This window comes from Vespula pensylvanica, chromosome 8 (genome assembly GCF_014466175.1).
Source record: "Vespula pensylvanica isolate Volc-1 chromosome 8, ASM1446617v1, whole genome shotgun sequence".
Taxonomy (NCBI): Eukaryota; Metazoa; Arthropoda; class Insecta; order Hymenoptera; family Vespidae; genus Vespula; species Vespula pensylvanica.
The window spans coordinates 4061139-4072333 of record NC_057692.1 but is presented as its reverse complement, the minus strand read 5'-3'; the positions used below and the strand labels follow the sequence as shown (position 1 = coordinate 4072333).

Below are 11195 nucleotides of genomic sequence, written 5' to 3'. Positions count from 1 at the left end.
AATGGCGTTTTAATGGAGCCGCGTTTCCAATTTCACGCACGACACCACTACTGTCGATCCGTTTCCCCGCTCCCATTTCCCGCGCTTTTTCACAGCCGAGGAGTTCGATTGTTATTCGGCCGGTGGTTAATTTCGACGGTACCATCGCTTTTCGGACGCACCCCTTCCTCCCCCTATGATACAAGCAACGGATTCGAATGAAAAACAGCTTTCGGATGGTCGTGGTTGGTCGTGGCAGTGTTGCCGATGAAAACTCGTCTGATATTTGCCGGAACATTCATTTGTAGGGGCCACCTTCATTTAGCTTTTTCGTGTAGAGAAAAGGCAAAGCTTTGAAATTGATTGGTAACGGGTTGTAAAAGGTTGAAAGGATGTGAGCTTTACAGTGCTTTTAATGTTTTCTCTCTCTTTCTGTCTCTCTCTCTTTTTTTTATTCTATCATTTTGGAAATATTCATCGTCGAAGATTAAAGGATTAAGCGTTAAATTATTTCGAACTAACGACGAATGAAAGAAATCTCCAAGAATAATACAAAAAAAAAAAAAAAAAAAGAAAAAATCGATTTCTTCCTTCGTTTCCAGAGATTAATTTTAATCTACTTTTCGGTGTCTCGCGTACGATAAATATGGACTAAACGATCCCTTAATTCTTAGGGCGTAAAAATCAGGAGGGCGGAGTCGACTGGGGCCGAAATCAGGTGTGACGGATCAAAAGCGAGCGCACATGTTGCATTCTCGTAACAACCCCAACGTTTACGATGTCTCAACACCCTCTATCTACAAAGCTCGAAGCCCCGATTCGTGCGCGCACACCTAATTATACGCTATTATATAGATAATAGGATGAGGCCCGAACAGATCGCTAATTCGCGAGCTACAAAGTCGATGAAAAGTAATTCTTGGGTTTCGCGTGGGGCTCTTCGCTTTAATCCCTCCGATCGATCGGTGACCAGCGTACGAGCATCGTCGTAATGGCCGACCGATGCGATTCGTTATGGTATGGTCATCGGCATGGTCATCGGCCTGCAAATCCGTGTGATGCTTCAACTGGCACGTTGTGTTTCAATGAGAGGAAAAGAAAGAAAGAGCGAGAGCGAGAGAGAGAGAGAGAGAGAGAGAGAGAGAGAGAGAGAGAGACGATGCACGAGCACGCAGAACCTCGTCGGTCTCTAGTCCACTCTAGTCCACTCCAGAAAATTAATACGTCAGTCGTGAAACGTCCAGTCTGTCATCGAACGCGTTGCCAGAGGAAGGAACGTTCGTTGGATGCGTTGCAGAGTTTGTACGGTGCGTTTTGCTTTTGCTTTAGTCTGCTCTCTCTCTTTCTCTCTCTCTCTCTCTCTCTTCTTCCTCTTCCTCTTCCTCTTCCTCTCTCTCTCTCTTTCAACTCTCTATCTCTTTCTCTCTGTTTGCCCATCGGCGATGACGGGAGAGGATGAGAATACGGGGGTTGGTAGGAGGGATGGACAGCATATAATTAATCACCGCTCATCCATCATGCAGTCCTGACGCGCGCGGTCACTCCACGGATAATAGATTTGCCTCTCGTAATATTGCGACCGTGTCTGCTTCTCCGATAGCAACGAACACTTTTCCATTTTTTTCTTTCTTTCTTTCTTTCTTTCTTCCTTTTTTTTTCTTTTATTTAACCTACTGAAAATGAGTCCAATTTTATCGTCATTCAATATACTTACGTAGATAGGTAAATATATAGTATTATGTATCTATATGTCTATGTATATACGTAGATATAAACGTATCTATAATTCGTAATTTCGCGCCTCTCTATCTCGCAATCGGAGGTAAGCGTAGTAATCGGTGTCATGGCGGCATGCGCGCATGCGCGCTATTTCCAAATCTGTTGGTTACCGTGCATCGTAATCTTCGTCGCGAATTTATTTTTCATTAACGAAGTGAATTTATACAGTGCGTGGTATGTCGAACGTTGACAGTTCATGTTTTATGGTGTCCATAAAACGTGAGAAGACACAGATTGTTTGGTAAGATCGTTTTGTCTTTTCTATCACGTAAAACGTACATCATAACCCTACTATCTACGAATGTAATTTTCAATCTACGTAAACACGTAATACGATTTGGTGCATTCGAGAAATATATGTAGTACCTATTACTTATCGTATGACGATATCGATCTAGAATCTCGTCTCTTATCGAATATCGATGTGATGCAATAGATGATGAAAGGAATTTCACGCTCGATCGTGTTAAATGCAGGATCATCTTTTAATCTCTAATCGGTCTTCTTCCATCGTTCCATGAAATTAGGTTAGGTACGTGATATAGTATCTATTGCTATTTCTATCGATAGAATAATAATCATTCTATTCGATGATCGATGACGAATTTCGAATCTAATCTGATCTATTATATTCCAAGGAAGAAAATATTCTTAGATACTCTCATCGCAATAATTTCGTGAAATTCACTTTTAATTCCGTACTATTACATTTTCGTTCTTTCGTATTATTTTAACGTTAAGAATAATATATTTCAATTCATATCCTCGCGTGAACTTTGAACCTCGTTAATCGATAATTAATGCAAAAATGGTGTCGATCTTCGTCGGATGGAACAATGCGATGCGTCTCGTCAAATTTGTGCAGCGGCGCATTATTTTCCGCGTAAAGCGACTCGATTTTACTTCATTCAATAATCTGTGTACGCGAAGCAAATACTGCTTATAGTTCAGTTGGTTTAAATAACCGCATGCTCAGAATATTCGATGATTATTTAGAGTGAGAAACATACATAGGTATACGGGACGCGATTTGCAAATGATCGAGGGTCGTTGCCGTTGGTGCGTCGATCGTTAAAAACATTTCGGATGTGTTTACATTTAATAACAATTATTTCCAGGCTGACGTTTCTGGCTTTTAATCCGGCTATCCTGTCGGCGGGATAATTATTCCTAATCAATGCGCGGAATCCATACGGTTGTGTGACTTCGAAATTTTCTCTTTTCACCGACACGGTGAAAAATCGTATTCGTTAATAATTCGATTTACAATTAAAATACGATCGTGCATAAATTTTCGGTCGATCGAACGAAGCAAATCAAAATGTAAAGAAGCTATCGTTGATTCTCTTTCGTTTCAGAGATATATTTTAACGTCAAATATTACTATTAACAAATTAATCGGAAAAACGTTTTAATTGTAGAGAGAAAGAGAGAGAGAGAGAGAGAGAGAGAGAGAGAGAGAGACATAGATATTATTTTCAAAAGTACTTTGTCTTTCCCTTTCACGAATTTCTTTGAGTGCGATGATTCGTACACGACAAACAAGACGATTGTAAAAGAGCTCCGATTTATACGGTCGGCGGGGCGTTCGTTCATCTAAATACTCCTATATTCCTGCTAATTCTTCGAACAATCCTTTGGGATTACCCCTTGCACGCGTCTATCACTCTTCTTTTCCCTTTGCCAACCCTCCAGCTACTTTCGATCAACCCCTGAACATTGGTCGACCGGAAAACGAAGATCTCTCAGGCATGCTCTTAAATCGTCGAATGGACTCAATGAAAATTTTCGATAACAATACGGGAGGATATAGAGTACGTAATTTGCATATTCCTACATACTTGATATTCTTAAGAGAATATTAAAATACAAAAATAAAAATAAAGAAAAATTATAAAAAAGAATATGTAAAAATCATTGTAACAAAATAAAAAATTTCTTTCATGAGAAAATCTAAATGGTTGGCAAATTGAAGAGATTCGAAAGAAACGATTGTAATTACATGGAAATATCTAAATGTTAAATTCACACAATTTCATGGGGTTGGCTAGCCGCAACGAGTATAGTTAGCGTTTCATAGGGTGTGTTTTATTCGCGGGTGTTGCACCAGCGGCATATCCGCGGGGGTCGCAAACCGAACCCTACAAACGATGTTAAACGGTGCGATCTTAAGCCGTATCCCCATTGAACACCCTCACCACCACCGGCAGCAGTTGGCACGAATCTTTCGGGTAGGGGCGTTTACGCGAGATTTACGTGATGCGACAAACAACTCCATTAATGTCGACAGATACGTCCAACCTTTCGTCAATCTCGCACCCATAACGTAGGTATATACTATACATACATACATACATATATATATAGGCTTATTATGTATACTCTTATATATATATATATATAATAACATAATATATAATATATATTATACATACTATGTATACGCTTATTATGTATGTTTTCAAACACGATATTTCTTTGTTTTCAATTACCCAACATTTCCATATGTAATGTTTTTGTAAATGTTCTTGCATCATCAAATATTCCGAGAAATCTATCGTATTATTGATCGCCCTAGGTCAATGTTACTCTTTGTTTTGATTTCTTTCATACCGAGTTCCTTCCATTCGCTTTGTTTTGGTAAATGTTTGACTCATCGAATATTCCGAGAAATCTGCTATTGATCGTCCTAAGCAATGTTACTCTCTGTTTTCATTTCTTTTATACTTAGTTCCTTCCATTTCTTTTATTTAACGAATCAGTCTTGGACGAGCCATCGCAGAGTGAACAGTGATATAAGCCTTAGTTTTAGTACGTTTTCTCTTTTATAATCTTGATTATATAGTTTAACGTGTAATTATATCGAATTTATTATTATTAAAACATTATCTTATCCAAGATTGTAATGTTAATTGGATCAGTCAATCGGAAACTCGTCGTCAAGTAGTGAATAGCATAAGGTATGTCTTACATATAGTTTGTTTTATCTAAATTTTGTTCTACGTCGTATCTATACATCGTATAAAGCTTAATTATATTTGTTTTATTTGGAATTAAGATATAGATCTTATACAAGATTATATATATATATATATATATATATATATAGCGTTAATAGGATAAAAATCTAATAGTTTCTTTAAAACTAATCTTTGTTGATTTTTCTTTCTTTCTTTTTTCTTTCCTTCTTTCCTTCTTTGTTTTCATTCTATTTTTAATATTTTAGTTACTCTTCTCGGATGTAAGAAAACATCTTACGTTACACTACGAAGGGTGCGATCTTCTTCATCATCATCATCATCATCATCATTTGGAACGGAACATCTGGTTGTCCTTTGTGGATTCTCTTCGTTGGATATTCATGACTTTGTTTTTTACGTGAGTTTTACTTGAACATTGTATAAAACGATGATCAACCGAATGGATCGTGATGATATTATGTATGTGTTTACACGTCGTAAATTATAGCTATCCTCCTCGTTATTTGCTCTAACGCAGTCCATAACACACACACAAAGATACATATACGTATATACACATACGTATAAAGAGACAGACAGTGCATTCTTTAGAGTAGGCCGATACGTCCGTCGATTCTGGCTAGCTAGGATCGGAATAATAGAGCCGCCAATGGAACGGGCTTAACCGAACTAAATCCTCGTTCGGTCGTGTGAAATACAATAGCCGATAGACGAGGGGTTAAACTTATTCTGATTTCTGCCACGCGACCAATCCGTAACGTTGTTCTTTTTCTCTGTTCTCTCGTTTCACGAAAGAATACATCACGAGTTTGACCATTGGAAAGCTAATTCTCTCGTTGACGTGTCGCACAAGCAGCGAAAATGCGAATAAAAATTATTAAGATATTTAACCATGACGACGTACCCATAGCTACTAAGTACTTACATATATAGCGTATAAATCATATTATTAACATTATTTAATAATATTTTTAGATTTACTAGTGAGCGTGTAATTTTTTTTTTGCGCATCTCCGGAGTTAAGAATGAAAATTATTAAGATGTTTGACCTTGACGTATAGTTGTTAAGTTTCTGCGTACATAGATATATTTATTTATTTATTTATTTATTGAATTAATATTGATTGGTATAAAAAGGTTCATTTATTTATCTATTTTGTTCTTTGAACATTATTTAATAACATTTTTATATCAAATATTAATATATTATTTTTCTCCGTGTTTACATCATCTCAATTGTTATCGATCAGTCCATGTTGTTAAATCGATACTTTATCAGTGTTTATAATTAGATTTACTCTTTTAATTTTCATTTACCGTTTATCGTAATATCGTTTATCTTGAAGAAATAAGAGGACGTTTCTCACGTAACTAACTAAAAGTTCTTGGAATATTTTCGAGCGTTTCACTACGAAGGAGAGAAAAGTATGCAAGCGTAATGGAAAATAATACGAGCTTTATTTCTGATATAAAGACATACGGGGATGTCGGGATCGTTAAGAAGATGGGCGCCAGGTAGAACACGCCGTTATCTTTACGCAAACAAAGTCTCGCTATCATCGTGTGAGTGTTTCACTGGGAGAAAAGAGAGAGAAAGAGAGAGAGAGAGAGGGGGAGAGAATGAGATGAAAAATACGAAAGAAAGAAAGAAAGAAAGAAAGGAAGAAATCGCACGATCTATAAAAAGAATTTATTTTAATAGATATCTATGTATGTATCTACACACCTGTGTGTAAAAGAAACAGAATTGATAAATTCATTGAAGGATTTTACTCGAAGATATAGACGATAATAATTCCGATCGAATAGTTGTTAGACTATGTTATATACTTTTATCGTTAAAGTAGACAGTATTTTCTCTTAACGGAAATCGTTATCTTAACGTTCGATAAGCGATACTACGAAAGAGTTAGACGATCGGTGAAAGTCGCGGTAATACAGAATGTTCCGTTCGTTTTTCGCCAATATGTAGAAGAGTCAATGGTTAAGATCTTGTGGAAATTTCTTTGTGAAAGCCGCTAGAGCATATATATATATATATTTCTCTATCTCTTTCTCTTTCTCTCAGGTAAATGGTAGAAACTTGGAGCAAGCCGCCCTTACGAGTTCGAATATATACCTACGTTAGGTAGGTTTGGTGTCTTAGCGAACGAAGAGAGAAGCGAAAATGGGCACGATCCCCCGATGTTTGACCCCCGTTGCTGGGCAAACAGCGGCACGTTCAGAATTTTTTGGAAAGGGCCTCGGCTTTATGTATTTATATGTGTTTACGCGCGTCTGTGTATGTATGCGTGAGAAAGAGAGAGAGAGAGAGAGAGAGAGAGAGAGGGAGAGGGAGAGGATGTGTTGGTGTATACGCTTCTTCTTGAGAGGGGTCCTACTTCTTCCTTACCTCTATAGCTACACTCTTTCCACGTCGTCTCTACTTCACGAGGAATCCAACGTTTAACACGAAACAAGAGTCCTCGTATGTACTCGAAGCGGCAACTTTCAAATTTTAAAAGAGATACGAGTGGGGACATTGGCGGTCTTTTGAAAAAGATTAGACGATATTACTCGTCGCTTATTTTTCAAAACGGTATTTTTATAGGCAATATTATTTATGAGTTACGATATTACCTTATCGACCATTAGTTCTTTTCCGTTCCTTTTTCATGTTTTCTTATTTAATTGGTTTGAAATTCGAACGGTACGCGTTCATATATCGTTCCTCGTGTAATTTCAATCGTAATAATATTCAACGAAATAGACAAATAGATGAGTAGATAGATAGAAGAGAGAGAGAGAGAGAGAGAGGAGAGAGAAGTAGAGAGAGACAGAGAGAAAGGATAGTGTGCAATAGCATATCACTGCAACGTAGTACTGTGCAGTTTATACTTGCGACGAGTTAAGAGATTGCTATTGATTGCTTTGTTTGCGAAGAACATACAATCCTCTGATGCACCCAAGTCGACTCTCTCGAGTTCCGTAGAAGCGTGCACGGGACACAGCGACGACGGCACGCAGCGTGCTAATATTGGCGCGGAAATTACGTAAAACAAAGGAAGCGCGCGACTGAGCCCCGGTGTGTGTTTCTCGACAAATCGTTCGATCGATCTTCTGTATACGGGGGAAAGAAGAAAAGCTTCTTAACCGAGTGGTTGCTTCAACGGATCTTCCGTCTTGCGTTTTCTTCGAGATCACGAACGTAGAAATATAGGATAAAATGAATCCACAGAAAAAATAGTTAGGGATAGTACAAATAAATAATATCGATATTACGATCCGCTAACTTTTCAATTATATTTATCAATTATATAAACCTATCGATTAACTATATTTATCAATTATGCTAAAGCCGATTTGTCTATTATATTCCTACGAACAAGATTTTCGACAATAATCTCAAATGGCTTCGAATGGATTCATTTTTACAATTTTTTTTTATACAATTTGTTAGAAAAATTTGATAGATTTTTTAAAGTTATGAGTTAGTTGAGATTATTCTTTTTTTTTTTTTTTTTTTTTTTTTTTTAATTCCAAGATCATCCAAAGTTTCGATCTAAATACAGAACGTCTCTACGATCTCTACGATTATCACAAGACAGTCTTCACACCCTCGAAAAAAAAGAAAAGAAATAAAAAAAAAAAAATCTGCCCATTAACTCGAAGATTTAACAATCGCGATCGAAATGTTCCGTCTTTGTATAAAACCTACATTATTAAGATAGCAAAGGTGTCGATTAAAATGGCGTCTCTACGATCGCGCCGGACTTCTCCCCGATCTATACAGCTCGTTTCATTAAATATATACGATACTAACAGGAACGTGGGAAGAGAGGAGTAAACTGAGAGAGGAGAGAGGGATAGTACTACGAAAGTCGTCGTAGTTTGGTCGTGGAAGTCGAGGATATAGGTATGGGGTGAACGTAGTTTGGGGGTTGCCGAAGAGAGAATGGAGAGAATGACGAGATGAGAGAACCATGGGAAGAAGGGACGAAGAGAGAGAGAGAGAGAGAGAGAGAGAGAGAAAGAGAAGGAGGTAGAAACGAGCCACCCACGGAGCCGACAAAGTCCGACAAAGGCTTCGCCACTTGTCCGATCTCTTGGATCTACGCAAATAGACGCCTCCGCGAGTGCCTCCGCAACCGTCCAGGCTTTAACATCTATCCTTTCTCTCTCTCTCTCTCTCTCTCTCTCTCTCTGTCTCTGTCTCTGTCTCTGTCTCTGTCTCTGTCTCTGTCTCTGTCTCTGTCTCTCTATCTTTCTTCTTCTCTCTCTCTCTCTCTCTTTCTCTCTCTCTGTTTCATCTTTCTCTCTTACTCTTTCTCTCTCTGTTTCCTACAGTAGCCGACGACTTTTCGTCGTCGTCGTTGTAGTCATCGTCGTCGTAGCCAAAAGTACGAGTTACAAAACCGCAGTCTAGTTGAAGCCATTTGTTTGTTTCGCTATGGGAATATCTAGTTTCTTTTTTATCTCTTTTTATCCTTCTCTCTCTCTCTCTCTCTCTCTCTCTCTCTCTCTATCTCTATCTCCGTGTGTTTTTTCTTTGTAATTTATTTACTCGATATTTTTCAAAGAGCATAAGAATCAAAATTGAAAAAGTGAGAAAAAGATGATGGATATAAGCAGAGAGAGAGAGAGAGAGAGAGAGAGAGAGAGAGAGAGAGAGAGAGAGAGAGAGAGAGAGAGAAAGGAATAGAGAGTATTCTTTCGATTGGTACAAGAGAAAATGAGGCTCCTTTTCCCAGCGCATCGTTCCTCTTCTTAATTCCTTCAAACAAAACTGAGGCCTCTTTAAATATACCATGGAATCAACGGCATGCCAACATAGAGATCTCGCGAATCGAGTTACTCTACTCTCTCTTTCTCTCTCTTTCTCTTTCTTTCTCTCTTTCTCCTTCTCTATCCATTTCTGTCTGTCGGTAGCCAAGTATCGCGTTAATAAAGTCTTGGCCAAACGCCATCCCATAGAATTTTCATCCCTAAGAATCTCTATTATTGCTCTTGAAGATCATCGAAAGTTTTAAGTTGGAAAGTTTTCGTTTAAAGTTTAGTTTTAGATTAGATACAAATTAAACGGGATGAATCGACTTGAAGAAATTTGTAGTTAGTTACAGCGACGTGAAAATCGACTATAGAAAACCGATCGTCTCTTCGTCTTTTCTTCTTCGTCCTCTTCTTTTTCTTCTTTTTATTTTTTCTTTTTCTTTTTTACGATAATGTTATGTATACATGTATAAACCCTATAGATATCCTCGACGTTATCACCATCTATATTCTTATCTATATCTACACATATATGATGAGACTTCGATCAGAAAGGGGAGCTTCTTACGATTATATTTGTACTCTCAGTTGAGATTCTTTTTCTTTCTCCTTTTTCTTTTTCTATTTATTTGCGAAATATTCAAGGCTTTACCTCGGCCCGTTCCACTCATAAACAGAGAATTGAGTGTTTGCACTCGTCACGTTTCGGATTTGGACGACGGATGTAAAAATTCGAGAGACCGAGAGGAAAGGGAGGAAGAAAGAGATAGAGGTAGAGTTAGAGAAACAGAAAGAAAGAGAGAGAAAGAGAGATGTGTTCGCCACAGAAAAAGGAGGCGGGAAAAATGTGCGAGGAAAAAGAGGAGGACGAGAACGCGTGCTCGTCGTCGAAATTCCGAAGACATCGTCGTCGTTGACTTCGACGTTGGTAACCAGGTGAAATCACGTTTCCGGAAGGACGAGTAGACGCGTTCGACGATTTCCGAATGTCCCGGAAATTCTCGCCTCGCTTTTTGGATGCTTTCGTGGATATAGTACATACATGGTCTTCTCTCTTCGTTTTATATATATATATGTATATATATATATATTTATACATACATACACACACACATATATATAAAATATGGTAGCTCAAATGGATCAATCGAAAAAATATGATAATGGAAGTCATTTTCAACGAGAATTTAATTTCTCCGTGTTCTAATCAAACAGAATATTTTTCAATTCTACGGATCGTGTATTAGTATATAGGGAGGAAAATATTTTCAATATTTTCTTAAGAAAAAATAAAAAAAGAATAGGAATCATGGTTTTTATTTTTCTCGCGGTAAATAACACTGAACTGGGACTCTTGTTATTTTTATCGTTTTTATGACTGAAATCCAGGGTTTTGTAAAATACGATTTTCATGCGATATGAGGATTATTTTTGGCTGGGTTATTTTTTTGAAGGAAAAAAAGCAATTAGATTTTTTATTTTTTCTATCTTTTTTTTTTTTTTTTTTTTTTCTTTTCAGTGAAAAGTTAGCCATTAATTACGAAAACAATTGTTACAAACGTGAAAACGTTTAAGAAATGAATCGGACCATTATGCGTAAAGCTTTTTTTTTTTTTTTTGAGAATGACTTTCTTTATTATCTCTTTTCCGTTCGATACACTTTTAGGACACCTTGTATAACTTCCTTACATTCGTGACAATCGGTCG

General features: G+C 37.4%; 1 long non-coding RNA gene across 3 annotated transcripts in view; it reads left to right on the top strand.

The window, feature by feature from the left end:
- Positions 1 to 1859: 1859 nt before the first annotated feature.
- LOC122631227 overlaps positions 1860 to 11195 on the top strand; it is a 72305-nt gene continuing 62969 nt past the window's right edge. For 2 of the 3 annotated variants that reach the window (XR_006327651.1, XR_006327653.1), the window contains exons 1-2: positions 1860 to 1999; positions 4985 to 5136. This is a non-coding gene — a long non-coding RNA (uncharacterized LOC122631227). Of the gene's footprint in view, positions 2000 to 4245; positions 4570 to 4657; positions 4719 to 4984; positions 5137 to 11195 lie in introns of those variants that run through there. The other variant, XR_006327652.1, reaches the window with a different exon arrangement.